At 46.6% G+C, this 19,377-nt stretch overlaps 1 long non-coding RNA gene across 3 annotated transcripts in view; it reads left to right on the top strand.

Moving 5' to 3' along the window:
* The first annotated feature begins 11,016 nt into the window (after positions 1-11,016).
* Positions 11,017-19,377, top strand: part of LOC106739479 (uncharacterized) — a 138,611-nt gene continuing 130,250 nt past the window's right edge. The window contains exons 1-2 of one of the 3 annotated variants that reach the window (XR_002089173.2): positions 11,017-11,111; positions 13,869-13,967. This is a non-coding gene — a long non-coding RNA (uncharacterized LOC106739479). The remainder of the gene's footprint in view (positions 11,112-13,868; positions 13,968-19,377) is intronic. The other 2 variants (XR_009462550.1, XR_009462549.1) reach the window with 2 other exon arrangements.

Here is a 19,377-nt window from a genome sequence, read left to right as displayed (position 1 = left end):
TTTTCACTGAATTTCTAAGCTATAGAAGAAGCTCTGTGAATGTCCAATATTGCCATCTCTAGTCTTCTCCACCTTATGAATTAAGTCAGAAGCGTGTATCAAAATAGCATTTTTCTAACATGTGGACGTGGTTACAGTGATTGAATTGAAAACTGGTTCACAAAAAGCAGGCTTCTTTCCGCTTGGAAAATTTTCAGCCCTTTTCATGGAAACCAGGAATGAATTTATTTGAAGACTTTTTTGCCCATTGCTGTTGTGCATTAGGGAATTTTGAATGTTTCCTATCCATCATATATCAGAAACCTTGCTACATACAATCAGTTTTGAGGGACCCCCTGTTAAATATCTAATAATAAGCTGTTGTCTGAGTTGCCCTCATGTGTACTTGACTATTCACGGTCCACTATTCTGATGACAAATTTGTATGGTAATTAGAGATATTTCTCTGTAGCAGATTATCACTCAGATTGGCATAGAGTTCAGGTTTGTATTTGTTGACTTTGAAGTACATCACAAGCTACTTTTGAGAAATAGAGTGGCAATGCAATGAGATTACCTGGTCTTGATACATTTCTTCTCTGTTGATTGGCAGAAGTCATCACATCAAGTACACAAGATTTTTAATGTCTTATCTGAATGTCTGCCATAATAGTAGTTTTGTGGGGGTTCATCTCTAGCATAACTAGAACCATCAATAAGCCTGTGTTGCCAAAGTAAATAAAGTAATACTGATATTCTTTTTATTTGCTTCCTGTGTTTGTATTATTAAGGCCATGTCTATACTACTACTTAAGGTGAACCTTCAAGTTGCCCACCGGTGCCTACATGTAGACCATCTATGCTTGACTCTTGGCAATGTCAGCCCCTAGGTGCCAAGTTAGAGGGGGCTCAAGATTTGTGGCCACCATGATTGCTGGCGTAGCCACCACTACTGTCCCAGGAACAGCAGTTGCTTGCTATGCCTCCGTCTTAGCTTCCAAGTATGAGTTTGACTGTGCCTCCCTTTGTTTCCTATTTTATCAGTGTGCTTGGAACTTATCCAAGTGTGCAAATTGGGAAGTCTGCCAGCAAAAATCCCACCATTCCTTGTTATTGACATCTGGCTTTTCTGTATCCTAATTCCTGTTCCTATTGCTTACAATTAGTATAAGCACAGAAGGAGAGTCAGACTTCCTACAGACTGATTTCATTCAAGGAGCAGGAAGCATGGTGTGGATGGATTTGGGTAAGATACAGACAAGGTAGGTGGCTCATATTGGGGTAACTCATTCTGGTTGAGGGTAACCTCTTCAGGGTTGAATCTAAATATCAGCAAAGATATACCCTTAGGCTTCAGGTTTTCAAGCTTTTCTTCTCAATGATGAGGGATAGAAATTTCCCTTTTAATGAAAACAGAGCTCTTACATAATATTCTGCATCTGGCAGCTGGGATTTGGAAAAAGACACCAAATATTGTGAGGGTCTTGATAAAATTATGAGAGCAGGTAACACTATGATCCCAGAAGTAGCTAATGTTCCATGTTATAGAAAGAGAGAAATCCCTAATTGTACATAGTTTATAATTTGTTACCTGCGAGGCCTGCAAGAAGAACTGTATAACTGAAATAATAAATAACCTAAGTGTTTTACTTAAATAATCCTTTTTGCTTCTAATCAGCTGGCTATTCCTGAAGTGGCATATCCATTGCAGTATTTAAGTTCTGATAACGTTTCTGACCTCTACTGCAATAAAAGTTTGAAATCATCTACTTGAAACTACCTTCTTTGAGAGGCTTACCATGGGCTGCCTATATTTATATTTTAATTCAGTTTGGAGATTATACTGCACCTTTTCCCCCCCTGCATTTAATTTATCTTTTGTTTGACTGGCTGAAAGCAGCAAGGTATTTTATGTGGCTTGTCAGATAAAATAAAGGAGTATTAGGTACTAGGGCTGTACGAAATTTTGCCAGGTGTTTTGTTTTGACACTGTTTCAACTTGTTTTGAGCTCAAAACAGTTAAATCAAAATGAAACAAAAGGCTTCAAAACAGCTTCAAAATGTTTCGAAATTTTCAAAACATTTTGAGTTTTGAAGCTGGGTTTGCTTGCAGAGAAACAGAAACTAAGGAGAGGGAGAGGGAAGAGGGGGGATGGACTGCTCTGATATTGACATGTGTAGCTGGCCAGTGGCTGTGGTCGTCCCCTGAGGTCCCTTCCAATCCCAGTGCTCTGGGGGAGGGACAGAAAAATAGCATAAAAAGCAGCGTTGTTTGAACTGAGCTTTCTCTGTGCCTTGGGGTCAGATACTGAGCTGTGTCTTCCAGCAGCTCAGCAGCATCAGAGAACGGCTATCAGTTCCTATTTGCTAGCCTGTTACTAGCAAGTGGGATTCAATACCTTTTGCTTTCCTAATACCCTTTTATTATTATATTCATTCATTCCTTTCAATTAATTCCTCCCCCAAAATCCTCTTTTTGTTTTTGTTAGTCTATTTTGATTCTTTTTCCCCAGAAATCTGTGCTCTTTCTTACAGTGTGCATTCCATTTGCTGTGCAGGGAAGCACAGCATATATTGCATATTATAATATAGAATTGATTCCGGAACACATACATACAATTATATATTTTATTTATTACATAAATACATACAATTATCTACATGTATTACATAAATACATATTACATTACAGAAGAACACACAGATTTTCCAGCACACCAAGCACACTATGAAGCATGCTGGAAAGGCAGCTGGCAAACCTTCAGGGAGGGGTGGAAGAGGGGGTAGAGGGAGAGGTGCAAGTCCCCCCCACCCCCAAACTGAGATGCAGCCTTTTTCCTACAACTAGCAGGCATGAGGCTTCCAGTTCTACTGGTAGCAAGGAGAGGTGAGCAGTGCCACTGCCTGTGTCTGAGTCTGCATCCCCTCCAAGAGCACTAGCCATATCCACCCCCCACCACCATGACAATAAGCAGCACCAGCATGACAGGCTCCTCTACCCCCATTTTACTTCTCATCCTGAGCCTTCTGGTGCCAGAGGAAGAGCTGGAGCTGGATCTGAGTGCCATAGCAAGGGAAATCCTGGGGAAAGAGGGGGAATCATCTGAATTTGTGCTCCACACCCCTCAACTTTCCCCTAGAGCCAGGTCTTCTTCTCCAGAAGGCACTTTGGAGGAGGCTGAGGTAAAGGTTGTGGAGGCAAATGGCTCAGCTGTGTCTACTCCTCCTGTTGCTGTGCCTCTGCCTTCTGAGGAGGGGGAAAAGGCAGCATCTGCACATGCACCTGCACCTCAGAAGTGAGCGGGTATTGTGGTCTGGGCTCAAAATGATCCAGGACCATGCTACCATCTGCCTGCACTGCCAAGCCAAAAACAGCCGGGGCAAGGGAACAAGACACATGAACACCACAGGAATACTGATGCATCTCCGCAGGCGTCACCCCCTTGCCCTTGCTCCTCCTCAGCCTGGCACCAGTGGGAGTGTGCCCAAAAAGAAGTCCCCCCTCTCACTCCAAAGCCCCTCCCCATCACCACAAAGCAGAGGCAGGCCACCCTAGAACAGTGGGGGAAAGGTGGACAGAAAGCAGGGCATGTTGCAAAGGTGAGTGAGATCACCCAAAGCATTGGGGAAATGCTTGCTGTGGATGGCCAGCTCTTCTCCTTAGTTGAGTGGCCAAGGTTCAGGCAGCTCAGGCCACTCGTGGCCCCATCATATCAAGTGCCCGCATGTACCACCTTCAGCAAGACGGTGGTGCCCTCCCTGTACGAGGCATGCAGGAAGTACTTGAAGGAGGAGCTGTGCAAGGCAGGCCTGCAAGTGGCCTTACACTTCACCTCAGACATCTGGAGCAGCCGGGGTGGCATCATGCACATGTCTCCCTCACAGGGCACTGGTGCGACTGATCAGACCATGGGTAGGCTCTCCTTCAAGCCGAGATGATGGACGAGTCCCACATGGCAACCAAGATCATGGGGGCCATGAACCACTAGGTACAGGGTTGGCTCATTTGGCCGGGTGAGATCACCTGTGGGTTCATGGTCACCGACAATATGACCAATATGTTCAAGGCGGTCTGTGATGCTAACTTTGTTGGCATCTGATGTGTGGCACACAAGTTCCACCTCCTTGTCAGGGATGCCTTGGAGGGGGACAGGGCTGCTGGTGACGGTGCCAGCACCACCAGCAAGCTCATTTCCAAATGCAGGAAGGTGGCAGGCTACTTTCACCAGAGCATCAAGGTGGGTAAGATGCTGTGGGACAAACAAGCAGAGCTGAACATCCTGCAGCACAAAATCATGCAGGACATGGAGACTCGGTGGAACTCCACATACCTCATGCTTGAGAGGCTGGTGGAGCAACAGAAGGCTATCCATGAGATGGTGTAACAGTGTGGGGACCTTAGGTTCACCGTGATCTCCCCTAAGGCCCCTTTACCATGCTAGGCTGCCTTTCTGTCATCTTAGACACAGTTTCTTGTTGTACACTGGCCCCAGGGCTCCCGAGTCCCTTGTGGGCCCTGCTCTATAATGGATGTTTCGGAGCATCCCAGCCTTATGGGCTATGCATGGCTCCAACCGCCCCTTTACCATGCCCCAAGCCTCGCAGACGGAACTGACGTTGTTCGGTCTGGGCCTTGTTATAGTTTGGCCCCCTTGCCCTCCCTGGGCTCTCCGCAGCCCTGTCTCACTCTGTGCCCTCACTGGCGCTTGGAGTTGGTGCACCCCCAAATGCTGTGCCCTCTCTGGCGCCGGGGTCCCCACGCTACCATGGATCCCCTACAAGGCCTCCTCCCTCCCCTTATAGCCTCACCCAAGCCACCGTTGTCAAACAGCAAACAAAAACACAAGCCCCTGGGCTATAACATACATTCTAGCTGCCCAGCTGTAATATTATTCCTGCCACCCGAGGGGTGCTCCATCTTTTACCAGTCTCAGGGTTGTACCTGCAGTCAGGCCTCTCCCCCCTTCTTGCTCTGGAAGAACTCCTTCCCCCTTAGCTACTGGCAGACAACTGCCCTCCTGGCCTCAGGCCTGGAACTTATATGGGAGCCAGGCCCTGCCCCTTCCAGTTCGCTGACCAGGTGCAGGTGCGGCCAATTCCCTCATTAACCGGTTCCCCCAGCAACCTGCACCTGGGTTCTTATCGCTGCTTTCCAAGTAGCAGGCACCTTAGTGCCCTGCTACAGATGGCCTTGCTTGGGGAGATTGGGATCAGTGGCCCCCTTAACGGAGGTGAGTGGGATACCATCTCCCAGATCTTGGTGGTCTTCAAGCCCTTCCTTAAGGCCACCAAGAGCCTCAGTGCTGGTGAGACCTCCTTAGCCAGGTGATCCCTGTAATGAGGGAACTTCAGTACCAAATGGAGGGGTTCCAGGGGATCAATGTTCCTGGCTGGGGCAAGCCACTGTCACCAGACATGCAGGCACTGGTGAGGCGGCTGAAGGAGGGCATCAGGAAATGATTTGATCCCTTGTGGTCTGGTATGGTCCACTTGCTGGCCACCATGTGTGACCTGAGGCTGAAGGGGAGCATCAGAGTATGTGGCAGCAAAACCCTGGATCAGTGAATGGAGGTGCTGGTGAAGATAGTCAGGGAGGCAGAAGGGTGGAGGCAGGGGGATGTGGAAGAGGGGGATCCATGGTCCTGTGCCAGCATGCCATCCACCAGCCTGTCTCCTCCTTCACCACAGACACTGCAAGTGTGGGCCAAGGACATGGCTTCCATGCTGGGGTCCAGAGGCACCAGATACCGCAATCAGGTAGGTAGTGTTCAGGGTTTGGTGGCTGCCTATTTCACTGAGGACATGGGACCACTGCTGTGTGACCCCTTGGCCTACTGGGCAAGCGGGAGTCAGATGTGGCCAGATCTGGCTATGGTTGCCCAGGAACACCTGTCCTGTCCTGTCCATCAACCAGTGTTTCAAGGGAGAGGGTGTTCAGCATTGCTGGTGATGTAGTGATACCACACTGCACCTGCTTGGATCCTGGTTTGGTAGAGCAGCTGGTGTTCCTGAAGGTGAACCCCCTGCTCCTGGGGTTTCCTAAGCTCCAGGTGCAGATGGAGTTAGTGCCACCATCCTCTCTTCGTCTGCACTTCCTTCTTTTTTTTTTTTATCCTTGGGTTTCACAACCATTTAGTGCCCTGCTTTCTGAGCTGGAGGGGGCACTCACTGTATCACCAGCCAGCAGGGGAAGAACATGTCCCTGCTGAGCTCCCGTGCCAGGATGAACTTGGAGGTATGGACAGGGGCTGTGGGAAAAAAGGAGCCCCAGGTGCTGGGCATGACCACTAAAATTGCACCCTGCCAGAGTTGGGATGTCTGGTGGGACTGCTGGCAGCGTGGCAGCCCCAGGAAATGCCAGGACTGAGGATTTCCCTGGTGAAAGGTGGGTAGGTGGGGCCATAACCTCCACCAACCACACGCACGTGCAGAGTCCTGGCTGGGGAAAACCCAGACACAACATGTTTTTGACAGGCCTGAGGCTTGCTGGTTGCAGTGGAGTTGTGAGGCTCCAGGTGAGCTCAGCTTAGCTGCCTGGGATGTCAGCTTTTGGGTTGAAAAACCCTTTGTCAGACTGAGGAAGCACCTACAGTTGGTGTGTGTACTGAGTAGTAAAGAAACCAGAGGCTGGCATGCATTGCAGGCAAGAAAGCCAGTCAGTGAAAATGGTAATGGAGGCCTCAGGGGGTGAGGGACAGGTTAGGGTCAGGGGGGAAGTGGGATGTAGCAGGTAAAAGTGGAGAGGTACCTGGGGAATCAGATGTCCGGCAGGTTGTAGCGTGTCAGAATTCATATGTCATATGTCTATATCGAGTCCATGAGTTTCTGAAAAGTAGTTTGTAAATTCCCTTTGAGAATCAGACCTGAGTGATTGGAGACAGGTAGTTTGGTGTTCTTGTCTTTGATAGATTTTTGGTGAGTGCTCATTCTGATGCGCAGTTGTTGCTTGGTGTCTCCTACGTGTTTTCCATCAGGGTACTCAGTGCCCTAATGAAGATATGTATTTTGAAGAGATCTCCATACTGGAGATATTGTTGGCAGGTTTTGCATGTCTTGTCATGGCACGTCCTGGATCCATTTGGTGCATTTTGGGCTGTAGGAAGTTGGCTTCTGGTGATGAGTTTAGTGAGGTTCAGTGCTTGTTTGAATTTACAAACCACTTTTCACAGATGAGCCTATGAACTGCACTTCATCAACCTCCTAGGTACAGAAACTCATAGACTCAATATAGACATTGGAATTCTGACATGCTACAACCTGCCGGACATCTGACTCCCCAGGTACCTCTTCACTTTTACCTGCTGTGCTACATCCCCCTTCCCCTCATCCCAGCCTGTCACTCACCCTCTGACGCTTCCATTTCCATTTTCACTGACTGGCTTTCTTGCCTGCATTGCATACCAGCCTCTGGCTTCTTTATTATTCCTTTTATCCAGGAACAGCACACATACCAACTGCAGGTGCTTGCTCAGCCTGACAAAGGATTTTCAACCCGAAAACTTGCTAAGATACATTTCTCCAAGTATTCAGTTTGTCTACTAAAAGATACCAAATTGACTCAAAGAACCTTGTCTGCCAGTGCCATGTCCTTAGACCCACACAGCTAGCATGTGACTGGAAGGAGGCAGGGCCCTGGGCAGATCTAAGCCCCCAGGGCTGGGGCTGGCAGGGAGAGTTCTCTGGCAGCTGCTGGAGAAGAAGCTCCTGCAGGAAAGAAAAGAAAGGCTCTGTGACAGTTTGGCTGCCTGAGATGCTAGTGCTACTGTGCTGCAGTGCTTACCTGTTGTTATTTAAAGTGGTGGACCAGACTGAGGCTGTAGGGGAGGAGTAGGCCCCATTGGGGCACGCTACTGTGTCATGTAGAGCATGGGCGACTGGCATCACTTTAGCTGGGGGGGGCATGTATGCCCCCAGCAGCCAGTCAACAACTGGGGTTGGGGAGGGGGTCCCCATGGCCAATCTCGCTGACTGGTGGGTGGGGTCCCCTGTGGCTGATTGCACTGACCGGGAAGTGGCTGCGGTGCTCCCAGAAGTGGCCACAGCACTCCATCTGGTGCTCCCACTCCCCGGACGGCATTTGCAGGGTGGGCACCAGTGCTCCCACCTGCCCTCCCTGCCTGTCACCTAAGCGGGCAGTGCGGGCTGTCAGGAGGTGCACCAGCACTCTTAGGGGGTGCATGTGCACCCCTGTGCACCCACTATGCATCACGACTGGTGTAGAGTTCCCAGCGCCAGTGCGGGCATTGCCTTAACACACACACAGTGTCACACATGTCATGAGTTTTGCTTGTCAGCAACTTGAGGTGCAGTTACCCCGAAACCCCTGCATTATCTTCTGAACCATGACAGGCTTTGTGGCCTCAGTAGGGGCTACCTCCCCTGCAGTTTTCATTTGAATCAGGCAAGAAACAACAAAGTTATAGGCATTTTCATGATTTCCCATTATAGCCTATGGGCAGAAAGTCCAAACGCGTTGAAACAGTGAAACAGTTTCGACAAAATGAAACAGAACAGTACTTGAAAACTAAATGAAATGAAACACTGTCCCTTTGAAATGGCAAAATGGAAGTCAAAACAAAACGGTCCTGTTTCGCACAGCCCTATTAAATACATTTATTTCAGTCTAACCTTTTTTTGCTTGTGACCTGCCAGTAGAGATTCTTGATTCTTTAATTGTCTAATGGGTACTATGCCAGCTGTAGGTGTTATATGGTTTAAGACCCCTTCCCTTCTCAGGGATCACCTACCTACTGGTGGTGACAGGGTGGGACCTAGGTTAGGCCGTCTGGTCCACCTATGGAGTGTTGCATTCTTTGCCTGCCACAACTTTGATGTAGTGTTTGGGAGGCAGTTCCCCAAAGGCAACCTGCTAGATCCTTTACCCTGTTCTCTTTGTGGGGCTTCAAACCTTTCCTTTATCCCACTCTAACCACGTCCTGTCTCTGATGATATATATTGTTGAGAATCCCTCATGACTCTAGTGATGCATACTCCCCTCAGCAGCCATGGTGGCAGGGGACCCACATGGCTGGCCCTTTTTCCGGCCTTGACCATTCTCTCTGATGAGCTAGGAAGTCCACGGCTGCTTAATCAGCTGGCTCGGCAGTGAAAGTATAGTCCCATGTCTACCTGAGCCCAAAAGTCAATATGCTGGTGGCCACAGCAACTTCTGGCTTACTTCATTGGCATAGGAATAGTTCTCCTCCCCAACAGGGGTTCCTTTAGGGTCATGGCCTTCAGGTGCCCTGGTCCTGCCACTCAAGGCCTCTTTAACAGTCCTACTAGGCCTCAACAACCTTGAATCTTTAGTCCTAGGGTCTAATTAAATACTCTGCCGCTTCCAGCTGCCCTGACCTTTTGGTATGTATAAAGCCTGGGTGTGGGGACCTGTTCCAGACTGGCCTCTAACCTCCAGGTCTGATACTAACCCCTGGGAGGTGAGTAACATTCCAGTACCTGGGTCTTCCACCCAATCTGCTTCCCCCCCCAGGGTCCCTCTGACCTGAAGGCTGGTACACCTCTAACTGCCTGCCTGGAGTCACTGATCACTGCTTCCGTGTCTGCAGGCTGTTGGATTCTGTGATCGGTGCTCCTCTGAGCACCATGCCCTGTGGGCTGGGCTGGCTGCTCTGCTTTGGCGGCCGGCTGCTCCCTTTCTGGGAACTGCTCAGCCTGCTCTCTCTGTTGCACGCTGCTGCCTCTGTGCCCCTTTCTGGGGCTGGAAATACTCTCTTTGGCACTCTCCCCACTAATCTGGAGTCTAATGATGCTCTGGAAGTGCTGCAAGCCAGCTCTGGGGGTTGCCTGTGCTATAGTAAGTCCAGGATGCTGGTCGTCCCTCTCTCAGGTACACTGTATTCTTAGATATACTGGAAGGTTTCAGATGAACAAATAATTGGCTATATCCTCAGATAGTGTCAGCTGATGAAGCTTCATTGACTTCAGTGGAGCTGGACATCAGTTTACACCAGCTGAAGATGCAGCACATTGACTCTTATTGAATCATATCCTCTTCAAAGTATTGGTCCTTCTCTAGAAGGAATTATGCACAGCATTCTAAATCTTTCTTTATATCCTTGCAACATTGTTATGAAAATCTATTGGCCTCAGTACAGAGTTTACTTGCTTATTGTTTTTCATGTTGATAATGATAACACACACACATGTCTTCCACCCAAAAGCCCCCAACTTTTCCTAAGAAAGTGAATGAATGGAGTTTTCCAAGGGTCATTTAAGGGCTAGTCTCTAGAAAAAAAAAAAAACTTACGGTGCTTTGCCAAGCAGTGGGATGCTCAAACTTTCTGAACTGCCCCATGCCTCTCTTCCTAGCCAAAAGCAGCGCAGGTGATCGCTGCAGGTGGCTAATTAGCTCTGATTCTCAGCATTGCTAATTTGCCTTTCCACCAAGCCATGTGATCAAGGTTACACTGTTCTCTGTTAGAGAGGCAGTATTCAAGGAACACTGCAGCATGATTGGAGATACTGCTGCCTGGCAGTGAAACCTGTAAATTGTCAGCCTTTCTGTTGGTCTGCCATGTGATCTTGGGCAGGTCATTTAACTTATTTGTACCTCAGTTTCTGTGTCTGTGAAATGGGAAGAGCAGTGCATGCTTAGCTGTAAAAAAAAACAACAAAACCCTTGATGTCTATGGATCAAAATATTATTAATTATTATTAAGCTTTTGACCTTAAAATAGGCTGCTAACAGTATGATCAGTCAATGAGCCTTTGATTGCATGATCACCTGCCTACTGAGAGCTTTGTTGCTAGTTAGGTCTCCTGAACCAAAAACCAGTCATGACTTGATGATCCTCAACTTACAGCAAGGGAAGTTTTAGGTTAGATATTAGGAAAGATTTTCTTACTAGGAGGGTAATAAAGCAGTACAACAGGTTACCCAGAGAGGTGGGGGAAGCTCTATCCTTGGAGGTTTTTAAGACCCAACTAGACAAAGCCTTGGCTGGGACCATGGCAGGGCACTTTTGGTGCCTGACACTTTAGGAGCAGCAAACAGGCCAGGTGCCTGCTGAGGGAAGCCATTTTGGCCCAAGGATATAAGCTGGGCTGCAGTTTGCTGCAGGAAGGAAGGAGGAAACATCAGGCTGAGAGGCTGCTCTGGCCAGAGTGAGGAGGTAAGGGCAAGGGCTATGGGGAGAAGGTGACCCCTTGTCCTGGGTAAGATGTAAAACTACATCCTGCTGGGGAAGGTGGTCTGGTGGGGCTCCTAGTGGCATGGGAGCTCCCAGGAAATGCCAGGCCAGATATCTTCCTGATGAAAGGCGGGCCGGGGAGCCTTAATCTCGGGCCCACATCCCTGGTGGTGTTCTGGTGAGCAGGGGGAGCCCAGGGCTTGTTAAGGAGCCCTGAGGCAGAGCTCAGGCTGGAGGAGGGACCTGGGGCCATGCCCAGGCAGTAGGGTTAAGCCAACCACCTACAAGCAGAGAGACCCTATGTGAGAAGGGCAATGAGCAGGGTGGCCCTGAGAGTGTAGGCGCATGTGGAGGCCCAGTGTGGGCATAGTGGCCCAGTGAGGGGCTAGGAGTGGAATAGGCCGGCAGTTGTAGAATTGCTTGGTCAATGCTCAGGTGAGGGTAGCGGGAGACACCCAACAGACTGCGCCAGGGCTGACTGAGGCGAGGAGAGAGAAGCCTGAAGCCAGGTGAGGCTGGGCAGGATGAGCGTGGCCCTGAGAGAGGGCAGTATGAAAGAGGCTGGGTGAGAGCCAGCAGAGTGAGTGAGACCCCGGTGAGAGAGGGGTGGTAGGTGAGTGGCCCTCTGGGGCTGTAGAAAAGAGCTACAACTGTGTGCCCAGTTTGCTCCAGCCATAGGCTGGAGAAGTAACCTCAGAGTAACATCTATGAGGCATGGGACCCATGGAGGGGAGGTCGCACCAGGTATTAGGCCCTTGTCAACAGGGTGAGTAATGGGTAGCCTCCTGTAACAACTCTTACATTTTTTTATCAAGGCACAGCAGGTGAGTGAAGTGGGTGGTTGCCCCAGGAGCAGGGCGGCCAGTGAAGACCTGATGAGGAGGCCACCCTGTTACAGGGACAATCTAATTGGGGATGGTCCTGCTTTGAGCAGCAGGTAGAATAAATGACCTCCTGAGGTCCCTTCCAACCCTAATTTTCTATGATTCTGTCCTCTATCCTGTATAGTTTTAGAATCGGCACATTCCAGGTTATCTGGAAACGCCCATCATTTGGAAATGTGTGGCATGCAACACCACTTCAGACATGATTTCTTTCATTTACAGCACTTTTGGCTTGGAACTCAGGGTGGCTTAGGAGCTCGCTATGTCAGCTTTACTCCAGCTGAGAACTCTAGTTTGCTGTTGCAATTCTCAGCTAGCCAGATAGGGGTAACATCCTCTCCTCTCATGTCACCAAACTAGGTGTCAGAACTGGACCTGAATTTTGGTAGAAACTCTTTTTCCCTGCATGCTCATTAGTTTTAATTAATTATTTAGTCATTTGTATCAATCTTATTTCTAATGCAACCATTTGATTTACTAATTAGAGCCTGGACTGATAAAATCTGTTAAACCCACTGCAGTGTCTTGTACCTTGTATAATTATTTACCTCTCTGTAAAATGCATGTAAAAATGATAGCCGTTAGAATGATAGCTGGTAGATCAGATGTAAATTACTATACAAGGAGGAGAGTCCTATTATACCCCACACAACCATCTGCTGTTGTTTTTCTGTAATAAATACTCTCCAGTTATTTTACTGGATTCTGTTTTCTCAGTCTTTTGTCTGGTATGTTACTGTTCAAAGATTTCTCAGCTTTCTTCATTCAAAATGGGTCCTAGCTTTTAAATATCTCTATTTGTTCCTCTATCAAATGCAACTCCCAGTTTCTTTCTCAAAGATTTGGTTGGTACAGTCACTGTGTGAATCTTGGAACCAGGAGTTTGCTTTTCAATTTGACCGATCCATCAATAATTTTTTTTTGTCTATGTAATTTGCCTCCATCAGTGAAGAAGCTGTGGAGCCTAGAATTTCTTGAGTCATTGTATAACTAGGCAGGGCTTTGCTTTGCTTGCTTGCTTCTTATTTGTGCTTCTTTTTTTACCCACTAATTCCTCGTATTCCCTTGTTTTGTCTTTTTTTCCTCTTTCTGTGTTTACTAGGTTCAATTTTCTCATGTTCTGTGGTGTTTTGATATTTTAGCTGTCCCATATGAAGTCTGGAACAGAGGTCTGTGCTTGTCCACAACTTGTCCACCCACATGGTGTCATGTGCTATCCTTCATCTGACAGTTTCATATTATGAATTCTTCCTCTGTACACACATGGGAATGGTGTCCTCGTAGATCATGTACCTGAAAGAAGAGCTTAATAGAAAGTTGTCATTCAGAGTAATCTCTCCCAATGTGTCTGAAGAGCAGTGGGATTGAATTTGGCTTTCTTGTAAATTTTAAAAATGTTTCTTAATGATAGGTGCCTACCTGTTTGTAAGATTTGCACATTATAGACTAACTAAATTGGGGATGCATACATTTTCATAACCAGTGACTGGCTATATCTGATGAAGTTGTACCTTATAGACTAAATCAGAGACCATATGCTTTTGTAAGGTGTAAATCTACCCAGCCTTCTGCCTGATTTAAGACTAATGCAACTAACTACTTTTCTCTGTTAATGACAGGTAGCCACAGAAAAAGACTGTTTTGAGAACAGGAATAAAAATTAATGAGTCTTTAACTTCAGAGCTTACTTCTTTCTTAATCAAAACAATCTCCTTTAGATAGATGATTCCAAAACTTTTAATTTTGGATTGACCACATTGCTGAAAAATATCCAGAGGAATGATTCTTGTGCTTCTTTTAGGTGTCTCAAAGTTTTAATAACTTCGATCATCCGCAATAAAAATTGTTTTCACAGGTTCAGGGGGAATGTAAAAATGACCATCCCATATCAGACCAATGATCCATCTGTTCCATGATCTCCAACAGTGGCCAGCCCTAGATATTTCAAATGAAGGTAAAAGAAACCTTATAAGATACAGTATTAACTTGCCCTTAAGGGAAATTACTTTCTAACCCCTATCAGTTAGTTGGTGACTCAGGCCCTGAAGCATGAAGATGTATCTCCCTTCTAAACTTCAAAATATTACATTCAGTTCATCTGTGAGTGCTCACACTATCTTTTTAAATGAATCTTATTTAGGGCTTGGCCCCAAATGTTTTGAGGCAATGAGTTTTCATCCGAATTATACACTTTTTTTTTTTTTTTTAAAGAAGTATTTTCTTTTACGAGTTTTAAAATAGTCACCTTTCAAATTGGTTTAATGGTTGAATTTGACTATAATGGTGTTGGTGGTGTTGTGTTGGGGGATTGATTATATTAGGGGAGTCTGAGCACCTGATCTACCTTTGCTGTATACTACTCATTGGGTACATCTACACAAGGTGCATTAATGTGCATTAGCCTAATTTAATGTACATTAAGCGCGTGTGTGTCTACACGTGCATGCTCTTAATGCGCATTAAAAATGGCAAATTTAGGCTAATTGTGCCTAAATTTGATATCTGTAAATGCAGGTATCAAATTTAGGCATGATTAGTTAAAGTGCATTAGTGCATGTGTAGACACATCTTGGCACTAACTTTAGTGACAGGTCTGATCAGCCAGTAGGGGGCCGCCCTGAGCCCAGCCCCAGGGCTCCTGGCTGGCCACCTCTCTTCCCCCAGGGCTGTGCTGCTCTCTGGCAGGCCCTAGCTGTAGGCTTTAAAGACCAGAAGCTATTTTGTGCCCTGGGACACGCACACCAGGAGCCTGTACAAGACTACTGATCTGTGCAGGAGCCCAGAACACCACGTGTGCCCCTCTGGACAGGCCACAGGCTGCCCCTTCCTGGCCTGTCCCCCCCTCCATAGCTGTTGCTTGGCCACAGGTGAATGTTGCAAAGAGGTGCAGTTTGCTGCACCCCTTTGCCCAGCCCTGGGATCCCCCCAGTGCTGCTGGCTGGCTGTCTCTGCCAGCAGGGCCAGCACCTGCTCCCTGCTGCTGCTTGCCTCCAGCTGTCTCCTGTGCTTGCAGGTCCTGTGATGAAGTTCCTTTGCCATGCAGCACTGGGCATTGTTGGCAGCCATCCAGGGCTGGCCACGCAGGCATAGCTGTGCAGGGGTCCAGAGCCCGGCGCAGGATGACTGTCATCATCCTCCTTCCTGTTGAGCCCCAGCCCCGCTCACATGCACATACCCATACCAACCACCAGGGCCCCCAACTGGACCCAGGAGGAGGTGCGCAACCTTGTGGCTCTCTGGGGCTGTGCCGATGTGCAGGAGCAGTTCGAGCAGGGTGGGTGCTCAAATGCCCACACTTACAAGGTCCTGTCAGGCAGGATGCAGAAGTGAGGGCACTCGTGGTTGGCATGGCAGTACTGCATAAAGGTCCAGGTCTTGTGGATGGCTGTGACCAACTTCAGCCTTCAGTCCAGTTGTGCCCAAAGCCCATGCCCTTTATAAGGCAACTGACCCGCATTTTGGTGTCCTCTGAGCTAAGCCACACACATGTGGGCAGTGCCGCACCTGGATAGAGAGGAGGATGCCATACTGGGTCCTGTGCCAGCTCTCTGGGTCCCCGTGCAGCTATTGCTGGCTCTTGACAGCTGCCAGCAGCACCCAGCATAGGAGCACGGCAAGGGACTGACAGCCGTGCATCAGAGGCTATGCTAAACAGCACCTTCAGGGGTAGAGCAGGCTGCTGGGGGTGTGCAGCAGTGAAGTGGTGCTGGCCCTTTTGTCAGAGACAGCCTACAGCTCTGTTCAGCACCCACCTGGCCCAACAGCAGTGCCCTGACAGCTGTGCAGCAGCTCAGTGCTTGGCAGCATTGCTGGGGTGGTAGGAGTTAGGGAGCAGGCCCTGGGTATCCCCTGGCCCTCAGGCTTCCCGTGGTGTGTGCTCCAGGGCACAAAATGTCTGAATGATTTTGGGTTTTTCACTCTCTGTACATTTTTCTAGCTGTTGCTATTTATCTCTGTTTCCTGATCACCACATTTATCCCACAAAATTTAAAAACACTAAAAGAATGACAGACCTACATAAAATAGGTTTGACTCCTTCTAATTGCACCTTTCAATCTTTTAAACTGTCCAGTAAGCACACGCATGTGTAGACATGTGTGCTTACTGCACAGTAAACTCAGCAAATGTGCAGTAATGTGCCTTGTGTAGATGTGCCCATTGTTTCATGGATGACTACAACAAAATGCTTATATTTTCAGTGGTGACATTTGTTCTGTTTTTAATTAATTTACTAACTTTCAAAATGTTTTCTTTACATCACATGGATACCTCAAACAGTCTTTTTTTCAATTATTCATATCGTTTACAATGTATTTTCATGTTTCTCCTAATTTCTTGTTTTGTTGTTTTTGTGTGTTCATACAATAACATGACTAGCATCGTAGATAAACTGTTTCTCTCTTTGAATTCTACAAATAATTCTTTTCTATGTGCTACGGAATATAGGTACAATACCTAGGGCTTAGATTGAACAATGTGGTCATTGCCAACTCTCTTAGTATAACTGCATTAATCTTCAATTTACATGCGCTCCATTGTTGTAACTAATTCTTATATTCTGAGGCAGCTGAATGAATGATAAGTTGTGAACTCGGTTGTATTGTACTGCTTGTAGTATGGGCCATGTTCTGTCCTCAGTTGTGTTTGTTCCAATCCACTGAAATCACTGAGGTTTGTGTGGATGAAAGAGAACAGAATTTAGCTCAATTACCTTAGCCTACTGGTATATGAATGCTCTCTAACACCATCTGCCTTCTGTGAGATTTTGCACAAGAATTGGAACAAAAGAGAAAATAGGAGCAAGAGTTCATTAGTAGAACAAAGTGCTCAGGGTTCAGAACTTCCAGTACAGTCATGTTACATGCTTAAATACTGATTTCCTTGCATGCAGCTGCCTCCTGGCCCTCTTATACATTTTCCATTGTGCCATCTAACAATGGCTTTTGAACATATTCAGCAGCAGATTTAATTCCTAACTGGATATGTGAAAAATTCTCTGCATTTTGCTTCATTGCAAATTTTATAGCACAACCAAAACTTTTCCTGAAAAGAGCAAAAAAAGATGTATTCTCCATTTTTGAAGTTGGTAGCCTATAGTTATGAGAAAAGCAGGAAATGGAGATGTTTAGTATGTCTCAAAATTAGGACACTTTTATGTAGGTGCCCAAACATGCATATAAGAATGGGATTTTCAGCACAACCCAGGAGACTTAAGAACCAAATTTTCTCAAAATTCTAATTCTATTTGACACCTGTTGAAAATCTCACCCCAAAGACCTTAACATTTAGTAGACAAATATGAGAGTGTTAGCTTCAGTGCAAATTCTTCAGTTCCCATAACTTTCTCTTTCAATGATGAGAGAAGATCTTTCATGGTGGTGTAATTAGAGATCAGTGGTTGGAACTAATAGCCTTACTGTTGGGTGGGCAATAGTGCTTCAGGCATGGCATGATTATTAAGTAGAATGCGACGCAGCAGTATCTTCTAAAACAAAAATAACTTACAGGAGCTCCTGGGAGCTGACTACTTTCTTGATCTTCATGTAAGTGCTAAGTATTAGTGTTCATAAAAAGATCTTAGTGCTAATCCAACAGTAGGTTCTTTTGAAATATGATATGTTTAACTTTTTTCATACTCTTATAAAAGTTTTTAATATGCCTCCCACACTTCTTTCACTGAATACGGTCTCTGATTTATTAATGCATAATTTAGCCTGGAAATCAGTTTAACTGAATCCCATCTGTCATTCAGCATCAGTTCTTCTATTCTGCAGAATGGTGATTTTTATTTATTTATTTATTTTTTTGAAGACCCATTTTGTAGAGACTGGATCATATCTATGCCTACTTTAAAGAGAGAGAGAATCTAAAAAATATATATATTGTTTAAAAGATTGAAAGGTGCAATTAGAAGGAGTCAAACCTATTTTATGTAGGTCTGTCATTCTTTTAGTGTTTTTAAATTTTGTGGGATAAATGTGGTGATCAGGAAACAGAGATAAATAGCAACGGCTAGAAAAATGTACAGAGAGTGAAATTGACTTCTGTGCAGAGGCTAATGTGATACCTGCATACTTTGTGAGTCTACTTATAATCTCAAAGTACCACTCAACTGTAAGGTACATACATACCAAGCAAGCTTGCTCCTCTGTACCAAAATATCTCAGGCCTCATCTGCTGTACTCTCAATAGTTCTGTTGATGGTCTGTCCTGAGACTGTGAAGTGGGCAGATATTGGGTGGGCTGAGGCTGCAAACTGATCTGGACTTGCTCTTTAAGATACAATTCAAACATGCATCTCTATAAAGAAGCCTAACAAATGAATCTGTTGTACCACTTAGTCCATAAGATGTGGTCTATATAACAATACACACTTCTAATGCCATTTTATTATGAAGGATGAGAGGGAGAAAGAAGAATAGGACTGTAGGATCATAAGTAAGTAGGGCTGGAAGGGACCTCAGAAGGCCATCTAGTCTTGCCCCTTGCTCAAATTAGGATCATTTGTGACTAAATCATCCTAGCCAAGTGTCTGTGTAATCTGCTTTGGGAAAGTTTCCAAGGATGGAGATTTCACAACTGCCTATTCCAAGCCTTGACTACCCTCATAGTCAGAAAGTTCCTCCTAATGGAGGAATAGAAAGCGTAAGAACATAGTTGTGATGTTGGCCATCTTGGTCAACATCAGGAACCTCCAGAGCTGAAGGCAGGACTCTACAGCTTTAGCTGAAATGTTGGACTCTCTGGAATATGTGCTGTGATAGGGTGAGATTACACATTAGAGTTAGTAGGTGCTAATTCGAACAAATGTTGACCTGTGTTAAGGTTAATTACTGCTAGTGATCAGTCACATGTTTGGTGTTAATACCTTCTCTAACATGGACTACTCTTAGACCTGCCACTAAAGGGCTGGTAATTAGGGACATGGCTAGGGACTGCAAATCTACTCCATCCTTGCCCTGCTTACTGGCTCTCTAGCCATATTATAGGTAGAGGAGGAGTGGGAGAAAGGGCCCCCTATGCTGCTTGGCTCACCTCTTCCACCCCCCAAATTGCCCCACTACCCTCCATCAGCAAGGTTCTCCTTCACCCTACAATCAGCCCCTACCCGACAGTGGATTGCTCTCCCATCGCTGATTGGCCCCTCCACCCCTGAATCATTGCCCTGACACCCGAGGAAGTCTGAGAGTAGTGTGTGTTGGGAAGGTTCTTTCTCCTTGCCTGCTCCCGTGCTCCTTCCAGCCCATGCTGCCTTCACACACCTGGATCCAACCCCCAATGGACCCCACAACTGGCTGGCAGCTCCTTGACCCCTTCTGTCCTCCCCACCTCCTGACTCCCCTTCAGTTGTAGGGTCTGGAAGG

This window comes from Alligator mississippiensis, chromosome 5 (assembly GCF_030867095.1).
Source record: "Alligator mississippiensis isolate rAllMis1 chromosome 5, rAllMis1, whole genome shotgun sequence".
NCBI lineage: Eukaryota > Metazoa > Chordata > Crocodylia > Alligatoridae > Alligator > Alligator mississippiensis.
This window is presented reverse-complemented; position numbering and strand designations above follow the sequence as displayed.